This window comes from Pongo pygmaeus, chromosome 5, assembly GCF_028885625.2.
Source record: "Pongo pygmaeus isolate AG05252 chromosome 5, NHGRI_mPonPyg2-v2.0_pri, whole genome shotgun sequence".
Lineage (NCBI taxonomy): Eukaryota > Metazoa > Chordata > Mammalia > Primates > Hominidae > Pongo > Pongo pygmaeus.
In genome coordinates, this window is record NC_072378.2 from 131,738,932 (window position 1) to 131,756,968 (window position 18,037).

The window sequence follows — 18,037 nt, forward strand, 5'->3', positions numbered from 1 at the left end:
GGCCCCATGATTCCTCTGATTTGTGATCTTCTTCATTGCAAAAAGTCAATAAGCAGACTAGTGGTCTATGGCTCATTGAACTAGGATACATCAAAATGGTTTTCGCATGATGGAATTGTCCTTCTTCCCTGTAGCTTGTACTTTTCCAAAGACATACTTTTCAATGAAAAACTCTTTCTTTCATAATAAGGAAACGTTAGGCATTCTCTCTTTTGACTAAAATTAGTCACATGTGTCTTACATCGCACACACACAACACAATACTAGCCATAATAATTATATCTGGGCAGTGAAATTATAGGTGATTTATTTTTTCTTCCTTGAATTTTTCCCCTAAAATTATGACAATAAAAACATATTACTTTTAAAATTCGAAATAAGTTTACAGTTATTATTTTAAAATCTTTCGCTTCTTGACAAATACACTGCAGCGTGGGAGACAGAAATAAGTCCAAGTTCTGGCCAGAGGAAGGAGAAGGAAGCAGTGCTTCTTATTTTTATTTTTAATTTTTTTGAAATGGAGTCTTGCTCTGTTGGCAGGCTGGAGAGCAGTGGTGCAATCTCGGCTCACTGCAACCTCCGCTTCCCTGGTTCAAGTGATTCCCCTGCCTCAGCCTCCTGAGTAGCTGGGACTATAGGTGTCCGCCACCTTGCCTGGCTTATTTTTTGTATTTTAGTAGAGACAGGGTTTCACCATGTTGGCCAGGCTGGTCTTGAACTCCTGACCTCGTGATCCACCCACCTCGGCCTCCCAAAGCGCTGGGATTACAGGCGTGAGCCACCGCACCCAGCCAAAAGTATTGCTTCTTGTAGTCAAATGGGGATATCACTCTCCATCACCTCGGACAAGCAGCGTTGGCATTTTGTCCTCATTTCCCATTTGGACTCTAATAAGCCACAGTGGTGGACATTATGATCCTGTTTAGGTCTCTGGGAAGCACAATTTATTTTAGGGTCTTAGCAAGAAAATTCTAGAAGCCTTTGATTTAGGAATATTGGAATATCATCTGTTCTTCAATCTTTCTTTAATGTTCTAATAATTTAATAACATTTCCTGCTTGATAACTAAAGTGTAAGGAAGGTCAGCCTAGTGCTTTAAACTCAAACCAGAAATGAACATTTCAGCTATTTTATCACTGTCACTTATTGGTATGGCTTTATTTAAGTTCATCTTATGGCACTGTGCAGTGTTTCTGAGGCCCCTTTGACATCTTCAGTTAAAATAAAATGCAATGGAGAAAAAAGGGAGGAGGAATTTTTTAGACTGTGGTAATATATACGACATAACATTTTCCATTTTAATCATCTTTAAGTGTACAATTCAGTGGCGTTAATGACATTCACAATGTTTTACAACTATCAACACTATCTATTTCCAAAATATTTTCATCACTCCAAAAAGAAACTCTGTGCTCATTAAGCAATAACTTCTCATGTTCCCTTCTCTCTCCTACCCTTGTAACTTCTAATTTACTTGCTATCTCTGTGAATTTGCCTATTCTAGATATTTCGTATAAGTGGAATCATACAGCAGTCTGGCTTATTCCACTTAGCATAATGTTTTCAGGGTTTATCCACGTGTAGGATATATCACCTTCTTATGGCTGAATCATATTTCATACATGTGTATACATTTTGTTTGTCCATCCATCTGTTGATGGGCACTTGGGGTGTTTCTACCTTTCTGCTATTGTGAATAGTGCTTTTATGAACATTAGCATACAGGTATCTGAGTACTGTTTTCAATTCTTGTGGTTATATACCTAGGAGTACAACTGTGGGTCATATTGTAATTTCATATTTAACTTTTTGAGGAACTGTCAAACTGTTTTCCACAGTGACTGTACTATTCTACATTCCACCCTCGAGGGTTCCAATTTTGGAATGGAAGTAAATCTGGCACCTGATTTCTAATCCTAGCTCTTCTAAGAATTGGTTTATTGTTTAACAATAGTTCTACATGGCCTGTCTTATTCTTTTTGCATCATTTTTTTTCTCTGTCTTCCACTGGATTACTAATGACACCTGTCTCTGGAGAAACATTAATTAATCACTTTCCTTGCTACTTATGTTTGTAGATTACCATTTGCATAATAATGTTGGCATTTCAGTGGCTAAGGTCTGTTGGCTGGATTTTAATATGGATCTTCCTGATGCCCAATTCCAAATTTACCAACAGGAGTACAGTGAATTTCAGTATAATATAAATAACCTAGGAATAACTGTGACTATTTTTGTGCTATACTATAGATACTTATATCTATATGTATAGATGTAATATAAATAACCATACTATGTTATGCTATAGATGCTATTATGCTATGCTCTTGAAAAAGAAACTGAAGAATAATTTTCCCACTTTGATCCCATACACAATTTTTTTTTCCAGGGGAGATTTATGCTTTAAGGTTAGCTAACTTTGGTTCCAATTCTGAATGCAAGCCACACCCACTCTCCTAAAACGCATACTAATCCTTCCAGATGGCACCTCTATATTTTGCTCCTAATTTTTCTTGTCAGTTGGCAGTGGAGTGTCTCAACTGTTAGAATTAGTACACACTAATGGCATGAAATCTAATTGGTAGCAATATGTCTGAGTGGCATCCATATCTGAATCCTGAAGATACTCACTCTTTATTTTCTTGCTTATTACTATCTAGTCATCCTGGTTTTTAAACTTCCAGGAGGGTTACCAGTGAAGCTGCGTATTTGTCATGTACTGTCCTCCCTGGAGAATTAATCATATTTCAAACATGGGATTGCCTGGAGAAACCAACATCTACATTCCCTCCTGTATTAGTCTGTTCTTGCACTGCTACAAAGAATACTTGAGCCTGGGTGATTTCTTTTTCTTTTTTTTCTTTTTTTTTTTGAGACGGAGTCTCACTCTGTCGCCCAGGCTGGAGTGCAGTGGTGTGATCTCGGCTTGCTGCAACCTCTGCCTCCTGGGTTCAAGCAATTCTCCTGCCTCAGCCTCCTGAGTAGCTGGGATTACAAGCACCTGCCATCGAGCCTGGCTAATGTTTTTTTTTTTTTTTTTGTATTTTTAGTAGAGACGGGTGTAAGGTTAGCTGAGAGAAAAGACAAGAGAGAGACCCAAGGTCAGGCGAGTAAGTTTATTAACATGCCAGGCTGCTCCACCACAGTCAGAGGAAGCAGCCTTAAGCTTACAAAATGAGGGGTTTATATGGGGGATAGAGACCCTGTGGTTGTTTGTCAGTTAACTTTACCACATATCATCTCATGACCGGCTTACAATGTATTATCTTGTGAAAATAGGAATCTACAAGAGGGTGTAACTTAGGTTTATCCACGTTTCACATGACATCCCTCCTGCTGCCTGGAGGGCTTCAGCATAGCAAGTCTGGTGACCTTGCTGTGGCACCCAGATAAGGGTTCAGGAATGCAGCCGCAGGGTATTCAGGGTAAGGGTCAGCTGCATTGAGGTGGGGGGGGTGGGTTCCTGGGGCAGCTTGTCCCTAACAATGGGGTTTCACCATCTTGGCCAGGCTGGTCTTGATCTCCTCACCTCGTGATCCACCCGCCTAGGCCTCCGAAAGTGCTGGGATTACAGGCGTGAGCCACTGTGCCTGGCCGAGACTGGGTAATTGCTAAAGAAAATGGTTTAATTGGCTCATGGTTCCACAGGCTGTTCAGGAAGCATGGCTTGGGAGGCCTCAGGAAACCTACAATCATGGCAGAAGGTGAAGGGGAAGTAGGTACATCTTCACATGGCCAGAGCAGGAGGAAGAAAAGAAGGGAGAGGTGCTACACACTTTTAGACAATCAGATTTCCTGAGAACTCACTCACTATCATGAGAACAGCAAGGGGGAAATCCGCCTCCATGATCCAGTCAGCTCCCACCAGACCCCTCCTCCAAGACTGGGGATTAGAGTTTGAGATTTGGGTGGGGACAAAGACCCAAACCATATCACCTCCCATGGCCATTCAAAAGGCAATGTGCCAGAAAGTTTCCATTTCCTTCTCAAGCCTCACCCTCCTCCTGAGCTCTGTCTATATTTTGTCTACAGATTCTCATACCATCTGGTTTCTGGTTAGGTTCAGCCAGTGGGGAGCCCAGGAAGGTTATCAGAGGGAGAAGAGTGAGGATAAGATTTTTTTCCTTTGGCTTCCTTCCTGGGTAATTCCCTCAGGCCGGGTGAGAACCTTGATAAAAGGTCACGCTCAAAGACTCTCTTCTAGACTGTTCTTTCTCCATTTGCATTTTGGTAGCCCTCTCTTTGCTACTAGCATGAGATTCCTTCACTATTCCTTGTGCTTCTCCTACTTTTGTAAGAAGTTCCTTTTTAATAAATTTTTCCTGAATGAGTTTAGCTCAACTGTCCGTCTGTTTTCTATTGGGACCCTGAGGGATAGGGGCAAGAAAGGGCTTTTGGTGTTACTGCATCTTTAAATAAAGCTCACTCAGCCTATACTTGCAATTTTCTATCTTTGGTTGTGACAGTTCTGGGTGACACTATTTCAATATGTGTCATGAAATTCTCCAAACAATTTCCACTGTAATTCTAAAACAAAAATTTGACATTTAAAACCTGTAACAGGTGGGAGTGAAGGAGTGTGACTATTGGAATCATTGGCTCAGTCATTCTTAAGATGATAATTGGCCATTAAAGGAGGCACATTCTAGAAGCCTGGGCAAGAGTCCAAGAAGTAACAAACACTTGCCCAAGGACTACTTAGGTCTAGACCATGGCAGATATTGGCTATTGTGAATGAGAGAATAGTTGCTTTGCCTGAAGCTATTCAATTTCAAATCAATGAAGATGCTGCAAAATTAGCAAAACCAAGCTATAATTTTTTGGATGCAAGTGCAGTGGTAAAAATGCAGTGAAAAGTAACATCATGTTTATCAATGATTGTAGATCAAGTGGGTGGGTATGTCCAAGCTGGAGAGGGAGGGTTTTGTCATCAGGCACACAAGGTTATTTCTGGGCCATTGTAACAGAATGCCACAGACTGGGGGGTTTATTTGCTCACAGTACTGGAGGCTAGAAGTCCAGTCAAGGCGTTGGCAGGCATGGTTTTTTCTGAGGCCTCTCTCTTTGGCTTCAAATGGCAGCCTGCTTGTTATATGTGCACTTCTGACGTCTGTGTGTGTATGTCTGACGTCTCTCTCTGTGTGTGTTCAAATTTCCTCTTCTTATAGGGACACCAGTCATCTTGGATTACCACCCACCCTTATGACTTTATTTAACCTAATTACCTCTTGAAAGGCCCTGTCTCCAAACACAGTCACATTCTGAGGTACTGGGGGTTAGGGCTTCAACATCAGAATTTGAGAAAGATACAATTCTGCCCATAACAGGTGCTGATATTGTATTTCTTGATCTCAGAGATAGTTTCAGAGGTATTTAATTTATAATTATTTATTAAACTATGTACTCATGTTTTACACCCTTTTATGATTTTTATACTTTATTTCACAATTTTTTTTTCCATTTTTTAATTTTTTTTTCTTTTTATTATTATTATTATTATACTTTAGGCTCTATGGTACATGTGCGCAACGTGCAGGTAAGTTACATATGTATACATGTGCCATGCTGGTGCGCTGTACCCACCAACTCGTCATCTAGCATTAGGTATATCTCCCAATGCTATCCCTCCCCCCTCCCCCCACCCCACAACAGTCCCCGAAGTGTGATGTTCCCCTTCCTGTGTCCATGTGTTCTCATTGTTCAATTCCCACCTATGAGTGAGAATATGTGGTGTTTGGTTTTTTGTTCTTGCGATAGTTTACTGAGAATGATGATTTCCAATTTCATCCATGTCCCTACAAAGGACATGAACTCATCATTTTTTATGGCTGCATAGTATTCCATGGTGTATATGTGCCACATTTTCTTAATCCAGTCTATCGTTGTTGGACATTTGGGTTGGTTCCAAGTCTTTGCTATTGTGAATAATGCCTCAATAAACATACGTGTGCATGTGTCTTTATAGCAGTATGATTTATAGTCCTTTGGGTATATACCCAGTAATGGGATGGCTGGGTCAAATGGAATTTCTAGTTCTAGATCCCTGAGGAATTGCCACACTGACTTCCACAAGGGTTGAACCAGTTTACAGTCCCACCAACAGTGTAAAAGTGTTCCTATTTCTCCACATCCTCTCCAGCACATGTTGTTTCCTGACTTTTTAATGATCGCCATTCTAACTGGTGTGAGATGGTATCTCATTGTGGTTTTGATTTGCATTTCTCTGATGGCCAGTGATGGCGAGCATTTTTTCATGTGTTTTTTGGCTGCATAAATGTCTTCTTTTGAGAAGTGTCTGTTCATGTCCTTCGCCCACTTTTTGATGGGGTTGTTTGTTTTTTTCTTGTAAATTTGTTGGAGTTCATTGTAGATTCTGGATATTAGCCCTTTGTCAGATGAGTAGGTTGCGAAAATTTTCTCCCATTTTGTAGGCTGCCTGTTCACTCTGATGGTAGTTTCCTTTGCTGTGCAGAAGCTCTTTAGTTTAATTAGATCCCATTTGTCAATTTTGGCTTTTGTTGTCATTGCTTTTGGTGTTTTAGACATGAAGTCCTTGCCCATGCCTATGTCCTGAATGGTATTGCCTAGGTTTTCTTCTAGGGTTTTTATGGTTTTAGGTCTAACGTTTAAGTCTTTAATCCATCTTGAATAGATTTTTGTATAAGGTGTAACGAAGGGATCCAGTTTCAGCTTTCTACAAATGGCTAGCCAGTTTTCCCAGCACCATTTATTAAATAGGGAATCCTTTCCCCATTTCTTGTTTTTGTCAGGTTTGTCAAAGATCAGAGAGTTGTAGATATGTGGCATTATTTCTGATGGCTCTGTTCTGTTCCATTGATCTATATCTCTGTTTTGGTACCAGTACCATGCTGTTTTGGTTACTGTAGCCTTGTAGTATAGTTTGAAGTCAGGTAGCGTGATGCCTCCAGCTTTGTTCTTTTGGCTTAGGATTGACTTGGCGATGCGGGCTCTTTTTTGGTTCCATACGAACTTTAAAGTAGTTTTTTCCAATTCTGTGAAGAAAGTCATTGGTAACTTGATGGGGATGGCATTGAATCTGTAAATTACCTTGGGAAGGATGGCCATTTTCATGATATTGATTCTTCCTACCCATGAGCATGGAATGTTCTTCCGTTTGTTTGTATCCTCTTTTATTTCCTTGAGCAGTGGTTTGTAGTTCTCCTTGAAGAGGTCCTTCACATCCCTTATAAGTTGGATTCCTAGGTATTTTATTCTCTTTGAAGCAATTGTGAATGGGAGTTCACTCATGATTTGGCTCTCTGTTTGTCTGTTATTGATGTATAAGAATGCTTGTGATTTTTGTACATTGATTTTGTATCCTGAGACTTTGCTGAAGTTGCTTATCAGCTTAAGGAGATTTTGGGCTGAGACAATGGGGTTTTCTAGATATACTATCATGTCATCTGCAAACAGGGACAATTTGACTTCCTCTTTTCCTAATTGAATACCCTTGATTTCCTTCTCTTGCCTAATTGCCCTGGCCAGAACTTCCAACACTATGTTGAATAGAAGTGGTGAGAGAGGGCATCCCTGTGTTGTGCCAGTTTTCAAAGGGAATGCTTCCAGTTTTTGCCCATTCAGTATGATATTGGCTGTGGGTTTGTCATAAATAGCTTTTATTATTTTGAGATACGACCCATCAATACCTAATTTATTGAGAGTTTTTAGCATGAAGGGTTGTTGAATTTTGTCAAAGGCCTTTTCTGCATCTATTGAGATAATCATGTGGTTTTTGTCTTTGGTTCTGTTTATATGCTGGATTACATTTATTGATTTGCATATATTGAACCAGCCTTGCATCCCAGGGATGCAAAATTTCACAATTTTTTTTTTTGAGATGGCATTTTGCTCTTGTTGCCCAGGCTGGAGAGCAATGGCACAGTCTTGGTTCACAGCAACCTTCGCCTCTCAGGTTCAAGGGATCCTCCACAAATTTTAAAAGTTAAACAAATCAGCATACTGTGCTGGCCAAAAAAACCCCAGTTATGAGTCCGTGTTTTGGACTCCTTGTGTAGGTGAATAACTTTCATTTCTATCAGCATCAAAACTAAGGTATATACTGGAACAAGGCCAGTTCATCTTCCCAGCACTATTTTTCTTCCTTAAAAGTTACAGTATAGAATATTTCAGTATAGTGACTCAGAATACCTAATACATAAAGACTTGATCTGATTTTATGTTTACTCCTTCTGAATGTTAAAACTGCGTTAATACAGACTCTGGTATCTGTATAACCCCACACCCACCCCAAACTGCAGACATGAGATGGGCCACCCTCCTGTGAAAGATGCTTTGAATCTGTCCATTGTGAAACTGATGGTTCTGGTAATGAAGCTGCTCTATACAAAGAGAACAGAATTTCTAAAAGGAGCAGGACATCACAATTGAGAGGTGGAGAAATGTTCTAATTTCAATGCTGTCTGAAGCAAAAATATGTTTATCACAAAGCAGAAGGTCATCCTAGTGTGTTCATTTCCACACTCTCCATAGAGATACTCTGAAGTGTAATGGGATTTTGCATTATCTGTTCTTAGTAGGGAGGACTGAAAATTAGGTGATGTGGTGTTATGTGAAGGGCACCAAAAGCCTTGCTTCCCTCAGGACAGCTTCCTCCTCAGCAAGGTCTAGAATAAGAGATTCCCGTCATTCTCCAGCAGTGGGCCAGGTAATGGGATGCACAGATAAAGAAGATGCAATTCCCATCCTTAGGAGGCTCTCGACAGAGAGAATCAGGTAGGTAAACTGGTAATGATAATGCAACAGGTAAAGCAATAATAGAGGTTGATACAGAGAAATATGAAAATGGAAGGTGATATTCAAAGCAGTTTGGAAGTTCAGGGAATTCTTCCTAGAAGTTATTTGGTGGGTAAATATCAAGGAGGTTGAAAAGTTAACCAGGTTACAAGTCAGGTGATACAGGTCTCAGTGAGAGGGTACTGCATGAAGAAGTCACAGGGGTATTTGTCATCTCAGGGTATATAATACTACAGTAATTTCCAAATTTCAAAAGTAAAAATGGAAAATTTGGTTGGAGAGGTGGAAGAGAAAAAGAATCTTTGATTTTATGTTAAGAGTGATGATGCCAGGAGCCAAGATGGCTGAATAGGAACAGCTCCAGTCTACAGCTCCCAGTGTGAGCGACGCACAAGATGGGTGATTTCTGCATTTCCATCTGAGGTACCAGGTTCATCTCACTAGGGAGTGCCAGACAGTGGGCACAGGACAGTGGGGGCAGCGCACCGTGCGCCAGCCGAAGCAGGGCGAGGCATTGCCTCACTCGGGAAGCGCAAGGGGTCAGGGAGTTCCCTTTCCTGGTCAAGGAAAGGGGTGACAGACGGCACCTGGAAAATCGGGCCACTCCCACCCGAATACTGCACTTTTCCGATAGGCTTAGGAAACGGCGCACCAGGAGATTATATGCCACACCTGGCTCGGAGGGTCCTACGGCCACGGAGTCTCGCTGATTGCTAGCACAGCAGTCTGAGATCAAACTGCAAGGCGGCAGCGAGGCTGGGGGAGGGGCGCCCGCCATTGCCCAGGCTCGCTTAGGTAAACAAAGCAGGCGGGAAGCTCGAACTGGGTGGAGCCCACCACAGCTCAAGGAGGCCTGCCTGCCTCTGTAGGCTCCACCTCTGGGAGCAGGGCACAGACAAACAAAAAGACAGCAGTAGCCTCTGCAGACTTAAATGTCCCTGTCTGACAGCTTTGAGGAGAGCAGTGGTTCTCCCAGCACACAGCTGGAGATCTGAGAACGGGCAGACTGCCTCCTCAAGTGGGTCCCTGACCCCTGACCCCAAAGCAGCCTAACTGGGAGGCACCCCCCAGTAGGGGCAGACTGACACCTCACATGGCCAGGTACTCCTCTGAGACAAAACTTCCAGAGGAACAATCAGACAGCAGCATTCGCGGATCACAAAAATCCGCGGTTCTGCAGACACCCCTGCTGATACCCAGGCAAACAGGGTCTGGAGTGGACCTCTAGCAAACTCCAACAGACCTGCAGCTGAGGGTCCTGTCTGTTAGAAGGAAAACTAACAAACAGAAAGGACATCCACACCAAAAACCCATCTGTACAACACCATCATCAAAGACCAAAAGTAGATAAAACCACAAAGATGGGGAAAAAACAGAGCAGAAAAACTGGAAACTCTAAAAAGCAGAGCGCCTCTCCTCCTCCAAAGGAATGCAGTTCCTCACCAGCAACAGAACAAAGCTGGATGGAGAATGACTTTGACGAGTTGAGAGAAGAAGGCTTCAGACGATCAAACTACTCCGAGCTACAGGAGGAAATTCAAACCAAAGGCAAAGAAGTTGAAAACTTTGAAAAAACTTTAGATGAATGTATAACTAGAATAATCAATACAGAGAAGTGCTTAAAGGAGCTGATGGAGCTGAAAGCCAAGGCTCGAGAACTACGTGAAGAATGCAGAAACCTCAGGAGCCTGTGCAACCAGCTGGAAGAAAGGGTATCAGCGATGGAAGATGAAATGAATGAAATGAAGCGAGAAGGGAAGTTTAGAGAAAAAAGAATAAAAAGAAGTGAACAAAGCCTCCAAGAAATGTGGGACTATGTGAAAAGACCAAATCTACGTCTGATTGGTGTACCAGAAAGTGACGGGGAGAATGGAACCAAGTTTGAAAACACTTTGCAGGATATTATCCAGGAAAACTTCCCCAATCTAGCAAGGCAGGCCAACATTCAGACTCAGGAAATACAGAGAACACCACAAAGATACTCCTCGAGAAGAGCAACTCCAAGACACATAATTGTCAGATTCACCAAAGTTGAAATGAAGGAAAAAATGTTAAGGGTAGCCAGAGAGAAAGGTCGGGTTACCCACAAAGGGAAGCCCATCAGACTAACAGCAGATCTCTCGGCAGAAACTCTACAAGCCAGAAGAGAGTGGGGGCCAATATTCAACATTCTTAAAGGAAAGAATTTTCAACCCAGAATTTCATACCCAGCCAAACAAAGCTTCATAAAGTGAAGGAGAAATAAAATCCTTTACAGACAAGCAAATGCTGAGAGATTTTGTCACCACCAGGCCTGCCCTAAAAGAGCTCCTGAAGAAAGCACTAAACATGGAAAGGCACAACCGGTACCAGCCGCTGCAAAATCATGCCAAAATGTAAAGACCATTGAGACTAGGAAGAAACTGCATCAACTAACGAGCAAACTAACCAGCTAACATCATAATGACAGGATCAAATTCACACATAACAATATTAACTTTAAATGTAAATGGACTAAATGCTCCAATTAAAAGACACAGACTGGCAAATTGGATAAAGACTCAAGACCCATCAGTGTGCTGTATTCAGGAAACCCATCTCACGTGCAGAGACACACATAGGCTCAAAATAAAAGGATGGAGGAAGATCTACCAAGCAAATGGAAAACAAAAAAAGGCAGGGGTTGCAATCCTAGTCTCTGATAAAACAAACTTTAAACCAACAAAGATCAAAAGAGACAAAAAAGGCCATTACATAATGGTAAAGGGATCAATTCAACAAGAAGAGCTAACTATCCTAAATATATATGCACCCAATACAGGAGCACCCAGATTCCTAAAGCAAGTCCTGAGTGACCTACAAAGAGACTTAGACTCCCACACAATAATAATGGGAGACTTTAACACCCCACTGTCAACATTAGACAGATCAATGAGACAGAAAGTTAACAAGGATACCCAGGAACTGAACTCAGCTCTGCACCAAGCAGACCTAATAGACATCTACAGAACTCTCCACCCCAAATCAACAGAATATACATTTTTTTCAGCACCACACCACACCTATTCCAAAATTGACCACATAGTTGGAAGTAAAGCTCTCCTCAGCAAATGTAAAAGAACAGAAATTATAACAAACTGTCTCTCAGACCACAGTGCAATCAAACTAGAACTCAGGATTAAGAAACTCACTCAAAACTGCTCAACTACATGAGAACTGAACAACCTGCTCCTGAATGACTACTGGGTACATAACGAAATGAAGGCAGAAATAAAGATGTTCTTTGAAACCAACGAGAACAAAGACACAACGTACCAGAATCTCTGGGACACATTCAAAGCAATGTGTAGAGGGAAATTTATAGCACTAAATGCCCACAAGAGAAAGCAGGAAAGATCCAAAATTGACACCCTAACATCACAATTAAAAGAACTAGAAAAGCAAGCGCAAACACATTCAAAAGCTAGCAGAAGGCAAGAAATAACTAAAATCAGAGCAGAACTGAAGGAAATAGAGACACAAAAAACCCTTCAAAAAATTAATGAATCCAGGAGCTGGTTTTTTTAAAGGATCAACAAAATTGATAGACTGCTAGCAAGACTAATAAAGAAAAAAAGAGAGAAGAATCAAATAGATGCAATAAAAAATGATAATCAATATTGTGAAAATGGCCATATTGCCCAAGGTAATTTATAGATTCAATGCCATCCCCATCAAGCTACCAATGATTTTCTTCACAGAATTGGAAAAAACTACTTTAAAGTTCATATGGAACCAAAAAAGAGCCCACATTGCCAAGACAATCCTAAGCCAAAAGAACAAAGCTGGAGGCATCATGCTACCTGACTTCAAACTATACTACAAGGCTACAGTAACCAAAACAGCATGGTACTAGTACCAAAACAGAGATATAGATCAATGGAAGAGAACAGAGCCCTCAGAAATAACGCCACATATCTACAACTATCTGATCTTTGACAAACCTGACAAAAACAAGCAATGGGGAAAGGATTCCCTATTTAATAAATGGTGCTGGGAAAACTGGCTAGCCATATGTAGAAAGCTGAAACTGGATCCCTTCCTTACACCTTATACAAAAATTAATTCAAGATGGATTAAAGACTTAAACGTTAGACCTAAAACCATAAAAACCCTAGAAGAAAACCCAGGCGTTACCATTCAGGACATAGGCATGGGCAAGGACTTCATGTCTAAAACACCAAAAGCAACAAAAGCCAAAATTGACAAATGGGATCTAATTAAACTAAAGAGCTTCTGCACAGCAAAAGAAACTACCATCAGAGTGAACAGGCAACCTACAAAATGGGAGAAAATTTTCGCAACCTACTCATCTGACAAAGGGCTAATATCCAGAATCTACAATGAACTCCAACAAATTTACAAGAAAAAAACAAACAACCCCATCAAAAAGTGGGCAAAGGATATGAACAGACACTTCTCAAAAGAAGACATTTATGCAGCCAAAAGACACATGAAAAAATGCTCATCATCACTGGCCATCAGAGAAATGCAAATCAAAACCACAATGAGATACCATCTCACACCAGTTAGAATGGCAATCATTAAAAAGTCAGGAAACAACAGGTGCTGGAGAGGATGTGGAGAAATAGGAAAATTTTACACTGTTTGTGGGACTGTAAACTAGTTCAACCATTGTGGAAGTCAGTGTGGCAATTCCTCAGGGATCTAGAACTAGAAATACCATTTGACCCAGCCATCCCATTACTGGGTATATACCCAAAGGACTATAAATCATACTGCTATAAAGACACATGCACACGCATGTTTATTGCGGCACTATTCACAATAGCAAAGACTTGGAACCAACCCAAATGTCCAACAATGATAGACTGGATTAAGAAAATGTGGCACATATACACCATGGAATACTATGCAGCCATAAAAAATGATGAGTTCATGTCCTTTGTAGGGACATGGATGAAATTGGAAATCATCATTCTCAGTAAAGTATCGCAAGGACAAAAAACCAAACACCACATGTTCTCACTCATAGATGGGAATTGAACAATGAGAACACACGGACACAGGAAGGGGAACATCACACTCTGGGGACTGTTGTGGGGTGGGGGGAGGGGGGAGGGATAGCATTAGGAGATACACCTAATGCTAAATGGCAAGTTAATGGGTGCAGCACACCAGCATGGCACATGTATACATATGTAACTAACCTGCACATTGTGCACATGTACCCTAAAACTTAAAGTATAATAAAAAAAAAACAAAGCAATAAAAAATATTAAATGTCAAAAAAAAAGAGTGATGATGCCATATTTCTTTGAGATGGATGTATTAATCTGGCACCTTGTATGGTGGATGGACATAGACAGCAGAATAACTAGTGAGGAGAGAAGATGAGCATTTCAATTGAGAGAGTGGCAGTGAAGATGGAGGGAGGCAGTGTAGATTTGCAGAATAGGTGGGGCTTGTGAGTGATTAGATGGTGATGGAAGAACTAAAGGTGGACTGAGTCTCCAAATTCTAGCTGGGATGACTGAATGATAATGCCACTGAGAGAGAGAGAGAGTACTTGGAGGTCAGGGGCAAGGTTGATCGTTTCAGTTTGGGACCTGATGAATTTGTGGTAAAAGTGTGACACAGGTGAGTGATTGGATGTACATCCAGAAGTTCAAGAGAAGACTCTTCACTAAGGGTAAATATTTGGAAGGCATTAGTACTCTGGTGCTATTTAAAGTCATGAAAGTAGATGAGATCGCCCTGTTATAATTACTATGTAGAATAAAAGCAATGGACCAGGATGAAATCTTTGGAAATACACTCTCTAAAGGGTAGGCAGAGGAAGATAAGTCCAAAGAGGAAACAGTGAAGGAACTAAATAAAAGAAAGAGAAAAGAACCAGGGAAGTCAAATGCAATGAAAGTCAACAAAGTAGAGAGTTTCAAAAGAGGGAGTAATAAATATCACCAAAATAGTGTGTTAGTTCAGTACTAAATAACAGAAAAATATTCACTGGAGATTTTTATGACCTTAACTAAAGTAATTCCAGCAAACTGACAAGGGAAGAAGCCAGATTACCATAGACTGTGGTGAATGGGAGATGTGAACAGAGCTGAAGCCTGTACTACGCTTTCGAGACGTTCAGGTACGAGGGGAAAGGAAAGATCAGATGGTTATTCAAGCAGGCAGGGAATGGAATTTTCTCTAGAGCCTTTGGAAGGAATAAGACCCTGCCAACTTCTGGATTTCAGACTTCTGGCCTCCAGAACAGTGAGAGAACAGATCTGTCGTTTTACGCCACCACGTTTGTGGTAATTTGCAACAGAAGCCATAGGAAACTGATACAGATGAGCTCAAAGGCATCTAAAAAACATGCTGCTAGGCTTATCCATGATGTCCTCCTCCTGTCTTTCCTTCCTTCTTCACCTTCATCACTCTCTTTCACACTTTTCTTCCTCCCCCCTTTCTGAAACTCTCCTTTCTTTTCTTGCATTCTTTTATTTTTATTCTCCTTCCTGCCATCTTCCTGCTCCCTTACACACACACACACACACACGCACATGCACACACACACACACAGAGCAATAAACTATGTGGAAAAAACGACAATGAATTGTTGTTTACAAGAAACAAGAAAATGCCACATTAGTATTAAGTGCTCCCATGAATAATTTAACTAGGAGTTTAAGTTATTGGATGATCTGGGATGGCCTAAGGAAGTTAAATTTGGACAGCAGCATAAATAGTTCAAAGAGCCAATCTTAAGAACATCATGGAGGATAGCATTGGTGGTAGAATGAACAGATGTGCAGATCTTAGGGTGGGAACAACATTGTAATCTCCTCAGTGTGGCTAGAGATCATGGGCAATTATTATTTTAATATATGTCTCAGCCAGAGGAGGACAGGAATGTTGACTCTTTTGGTCACCATTGTTGCACACCCCCAGCTGGTCCTAGCACATTTACGCACACGCTATTCAGTGGTTAGGAATGTAGGACCTAGAGGCTGGGCACCGTGGCTCACATCTGTAATCCCAGCACTTTGGGGGACTGAGGCGGGCCCATTGCTTGAGCCCAGGAGTTTTGAGACCAGCCTGGGCAATATGACAAAATCTCATCTCTACAAAAATAAAAAATAAAAAGGAATGTAGGATCTAGGGTGAGACTGTATAGGCCAAATCCTAGTCCTGCAAGACACTTCCTGTGTAGATTTTGGGGAAATTTCTAACTCTCAGAACCCATTTATGAGATAGAGAAAAATAATACCAACTTCATGATATAACTGGGAGAATTAATTGAACTTGTAAAAGCCTGTAAAACATTAAAGCACAATTTGTGGCTTATAGTGTGCAACCCAATAAATATTTACCTTTATTATTATGAGGAGACTCTCAATAAGTGCAGGTTGAATGATGGAATGATTTCTGTAAATGGAATTAACAGGCATGCCTGAAGTTCAGTGGTAGAGTGATAGGTAAGGAAGAGGCCAGTCAGGAACCCACGTGTGGGCTGGACTCAAGTTTTTGAGCTTCAGAAGCAGCTCTTCTCATCTCCTTTGTACTCACCTCTCTGGTTTATGCATCCTGAAGTCCTGGAACCTTTGGTAAGTTCTTGTAGAAATTGTGCTCCCATCTTAGCTGAGGGATAAGAAGTTAAGAGAAGGGATTAATTGGTCCCATGATCCCTGTTGCTGGAAGAACACTCACTGGAGAAACCTCACCCATGCTGGAGGTCCTAAAATCCATCCATGGATAGAGAACATAAAAGAAGTTAGGATCCTGTTGCCCATCAGAAGTCATTGAAAGTCAGTGTGGTGATCATGGGGATGCTGGTTGGGCCAGCCTGTCATGATCACCTGAAGTCTATTCTGGAACTTGAACATAGTTCTTTCAGAGCTGTCCATGGAGGGTGGATCCAGGTCTGTGGGACCCAAACCACATATAATTTGGGGAGCTCTCTGTAAGAAACTGAGTGCAAAATTACAAATTCAAAAATAAGTGCAAAAGCAGATTTTTACAAGAATGTTTTTCTTTTAGAATTTTCTTTTAGAAAAGAAACTACCACAAAATAAAAATCAGATAAATAGCACAGATATAACAAAATCAAGAAATAGATAAATCTTCATTAACCATCTGACACACTTCTGAGTGTACTTTTCTACATTTTCTTGGCTGCATTTTCTTTGATTATCTCTTCCTAAGACAATTTTTTTTTGTAGCAAAAATAGAAAAATCTTGCTGGGGATGAGAGTCACAGGGATTGTTATGGGATTATACTCAGAATGAGATTACAATCTCGAGCCTGAATCTTCATGTCTGATTGTCAATGAGTCAGTACAGGGGCAGCAGGAGTATTCCTGGGAGCCATTCATCTCAGGACAGCTTGCAATAATGTAACTAATTGGAAATGATTGAGTATAGCGTAAATAGATCTCACTTGATACGGTTTGTCTGTGTCCCCACCCAAATACCATCTTGAATTGTAGCTCCCATAATTCCCACGTGTTGTAGGAGGGACCTGGTGGGAGATGATTGAATCATGGGGGTATTTTCCCCCATATTGTTCTCTTGGTAGTGAATAAGCCTCATGAGATCTGATGGTTTTATAATTTTCCCTTTCACTTAACTCTCCTTCTCTCTTTGCCTGCCGCCATGTAAGATGTGCCTTTCACCTTCCACCATGATTATGAGGTCTCCCCAGCCATGTGGAAATGTGAGTTCATTAAACCTCTTTTATTTATAAATTACCCAGTCTCAGGTGTGTCTTTATTAGCAGTGTGAGAACAGACAAATACACCACTTATTCTTAACAAAATATAAGTCCATCTAAATTTCCCATTAGCTAGATCCTCAAAATTCTGGTGATCCCTCCATTGCCACATAGGAGTTATGGAGAGATGTCAGAGAGGAAAGAGTGGCCTTAAGCCACTGTAGTAAAAAATAACTAATTTTGAAAATGTTACAACATATATGACCAATTCAAGACATTGCTGGGTCCTCCCCAGGACCTTGGAAAGGGCTAGTGAACATGAGGGGAGCTGTAGCTTGTACTTCATTAGCTTTCCACTGAATTCACCTGTGCACCTGCCCCTCTGCAATCTCACTTCTTTTATGCAAGGAGGAAATATACTTCATTGATTAAGCCTACAAGAAGCGATGCAAGACAGACTTCTTTTTTTGCAGAATTCTACTCTGTAGTTCATAGTGATAAAAGGATTGCTGATTCTTATTTCAAGCCATTCTTCTTTCCAACTACTATTAGATGCTAAAGGATTATGAGTTTTCA